The following is a 4,137-nucleotide window of genomic DNA, read 5'->3' as shown; positions in this document are numbered from 1 at the left end:
GTTTGGACATTGGTACCTCAACCTGATGATGAAACTAAAAAGATCATTGGTACCAAGTGGGTTTTCAAAAATAAGATGGATGAAGATGGGATTGTGATAAGAAATAAAGCTAGATTGGTAGCTCAAGGTTTCAAACAGGAAGAAGGATTGGATTATAGAGAGACATATGCTCCAGTGGCTAGGATGGAAGCTATCAGATTGTTCTTGGCATATGCTGCTAAGATGAACATTAGGGTATTCCAGATGGATGTTAAGTCTGCATTTCTAAATGGGAAGCTGCAAGAAGAAGTTTATGTCAAACAGCCTCCTGGTTTTGTAAGCAGTAAATATCCAGACCATGTCTACAAGCTAGACAAAGCTCTTTATGGCCTTAAACAGGCACCAAGAGCATGGAATGAGACACTACATGTGTATCTCACTGGTATAGGTTTTAAAGTTGGAACAATTGATACCACTCTATTCTAAAAAGAGATAGATGGTGATGTCTTGCTGGTACAGATATATGTGGATGATATTATTTATGGATCTAAATATGAGAAACATTGTCAAGATTTTTCAAAACTTATGTCAAAGACATATGAAATGAGCTTACAAAGAGATTTGCAATACATTTTAGGATTGCAAATTAAACAACTTGATGATGGAATTTTTATAAGTCAAGATAAATATATCAAAGATATGTTAAAGAAATTTAGTCTGAACTGTTTAAAAGATATAGGGACTCCAATGGCAGCATCTATCAAAATCGATGCTGATCTCAATGGTGAACCAGTCAATATCACTGAATATAGAGGTATGATTGGGTCCCTACTTTATCTCACAGCCAGCAGACTAGATATTATGTTTGCCACTTGTCTCTGTGTCAGATATCAAGCTGATCCTAAAGAGTCACATTTGCTAGCAGTATAAAGAATATTTAGGTATCTGAAAGGTACTGCTAGACGTGGTCTTTGGTATCTCAAAGACCAGGATTTTGAGCTAATAGGGTATTCAGATGCTGATTTTGCAGGGTGTAAAATAGACAAGAAAAGTACTACTAGTGGTTGCCAGTTACTGGGTGGTAGGCTAGTCAGCTGGACGAGCAAAAAGCAAAATACTGTGTCCACATCTACTGCTGAGGTAGAATATGTTTCAGCTGGTAGTTGTACTGCTCAAGTACTATGGATGCAAAGCCAGCTGAAGGACTATGATGTTCATGTTACAAAAACTCCAATCTACTGTGACAACACAAGTGCAATTGCTATTACTAATAATCCTGTGATGCATTCAAGGACAAAGCACATTGACGTTCGATATCATTTCATAAGGGATCATGTTCAAAAAGGAGATGTGGAGCTACATTTTATTTCAACAGAGCAGTAGTTAACAGATCTCTTCACAAAGCCCTTAGATGAGAAACGTTTTCACTATCTCATCTCTGAGCTGGGTATGCTTGAACTTTAAAATAAAAGGCAATTTTGTTGGTGTGTTGGTTCTACAACATGTAGGACAAACCAGTAAGTCACAAATTCTTTGTTTACTGCCTACATGTCAAACAATCAGCACAACAAAGTCTTTTATATCATGGTTATTCAATGTCTAAAATGAAATAATAAATAGCTCACAACATTAAATGATACCTTAACACAGAAACTCATTTACTCCCAATGATATAAAATTAAATTCATGACATCTTAAATGTAACAAAGAATTTTTGTATTTAATACAAACTCTATTCTATGGTCTTGGGTGATGTTTGTGTGTTAGACTATGTGACATGATTAGTATGACGGTTTCTATACGTTATTACCTATAGTTAGTTGCACTCACTTAGCTTCGTGCTAACCCCCTCCTCTTCACTACAGGTTGACTGTTGCATGCTTGTTAAATTTCAGGGAAACGGACTATTGGAAGATATGTTTGACAAAGTCAGAAACTCTGATGTCGCGTCTTTTATATTAAAAAGCTATATCTTGTTTTAATATAACACCCGAACATTTATTTATTAATGTGTTTATTATTAAATGGACTTTATTATATATATATACATGTTTATATTATGTATTAAATAGACAGGCCTTCTGCTGTGATTAAAAAAAAAAGCAGGGTGTTATACTTATAGACACCTTACTCTGTCTCAATCAAAGGGCTGACTAAATCACTAGTCTGTCCCTAGAGACCAACAACAGATGCAATTGTTGAGTCAAATTTATTTGGTTCTACAGTTGTTAACATAAACTGTTCTTTTATTTCAGTTCTTAGCAGGGTATATGAACAGGCAGAGGGGGAGCAAGAAGAGAATGTTATTGTTTCTACTGATGAGCTCTCTGTTTCTGCTACTGGTGTTGGTGCTACTGATTTGTCTACTGGTGGTGCTGATGCTAGTGCTGTTGCCTCTACTGCAGCTGGTACTACTGGAGATATTGTGGCTGCTGGTTCCACTTATCTTACTGTTAATGAGGAGTTAGCTACTGCTGATATTTCTGCTATTCCTCCTACTATATCCGGTATTGCTACTTTAACCACTGATTCTAAGGTGGTTGATGAGATGATAACAGAACCTCCTCCTGCACTTGAAAAAGTTATTGATAATATTATTAAGGAGGTTCTTGATTTCGTTGTTACTGGTTCTTCCACTGTTACTCCTCCAACTGCTGCTACTGAGGAAATTTCTACAGGTGGTGACCAAGGTGACGTGGTGTTTACTGATGAACTTATTGCATCAAATTCTGCCTATTCTGCACATGTCACTGGTTCTACGGAACCTACTTTGGATGCTGATACCTCTACTGCTACTACTACTAACACTACTCAGGCTTCTGTTTCTGGTGAAAAGCCCAAGTATGTGTGCCAGGTACCAGATCCAGATGAAGTTGTGCCCAACTTCATATATATGGGAGCCTCTATCACTCCCAAGATTTCCTTGCTAGTGGATTAGCTGACAATTGATCCTCAAAGTGCTTTAGTCTCAGCCAGCAAGCTACCACAGGAAGAGCTAATTGAACTACTGTCTCAGCTTGATCGACCAATATGAGAAGAGGTATATGAGAGGCTGGCCACTCTACAACCAGTCAATGAGTAGCCATACTACCATTATTTTGGTATGGCTCTAGCTGCTTCTCCATGGCCTAGTACATGGAGGCCTCTCAAGTTCATCATCGATCCTGCTACTGGTAAATGTGTCATGCAAAAGGTTCCTGATTCGCTAGTGCCTTCTGATTCATCAGCTTCTTCCTCATCATCTTCTTCATCTGATGATGATGCTGATAAAGGTGCTGGTAAGGACGAGCCAGTCATTCATGATAATGTGACTGGCTCCAAAGACAAACCAGTATATCTTACTGATGATGTTGATGATGATGCTGCAAAGGATACAAGTGGTTCTAAACCTTTGGGTGAAGGTAAAAATGATGGTGATCATGGTGATGAGTCTGATTCTGACCTTCCACCTCCACCACCCCACAGAGGTACTCCTGTTGTAGCTGCCAGTGGTTACCCCTCAACCAGTAGTTTTGATCCTACTGAGGTGGCTGCCATTTCTACTCTGGATGTTTATCGTACTGTAGCTAGAATCACACCAGATATCCAGCGATCCATCCGCGATACTATTACTGATCGAATGACTGAAGCCATACGCAGAGCTGGGGACGTTACAACATCAACTATTGAAGCCCAGTTCAAACAAGTATGTGCTTTTGCAGATCTAGTAGTTGATGCCATTGTCCAACACCATGAAGAAGAGGAGGATCTTAAAAGGCGAATCATCTCTCATAATGAATATGCTGATCATATTGCCCATCTTCAAGCTAAACTTGATGCTGCTAATCGCAGGATTCTGTTTCTTAATGAGGAGAATAGGGTATTAGAAGAGAGGTTGGATTCGCAGGAACAGCAAATGGCTACAATGATACATGCCTCTGCTATATGTTCAAATGGTGGAGGTAATGCAACGCATGGCTATTCTTCAAGCTGATGTAAGAGCCAGTGTAAATTAAATGGCTATGGGTGTTGCAAGGAATGAAGTTTGTACTTCAAACCTATGCCTCAGACAATATGGCGTGGATCCTGGTGCCCATCTATCTCCTGCTGATGCTGACTGGAATAACTTTGCCTATTCTGTCCCAGAGTCAGATAGTGACCTTGATGCACATGTCTCCC

Source organism: Rutidosis leptorrhynchoides, chromosome 3, assembly GCF_046630445.1.
Source record: "Rutidosis leptorrhynchoides isolate AG116_Rl617_1_P2 chromosome 3, CSIRO_AGI_Rlap_v1, whole genome shotgun sequence".
In the NCBI taxonomy this organism is placed as follows: domain Eukaryota; kingdom Viridiplantae; phylum Streptophyta; class Magnoliopsida; order Asterales; family Asteraceae; genus Rutidosis; species Rutidosis leptorrhynchoides.
Note: the sequence above shows the minus strand (reverse complement) of the source record.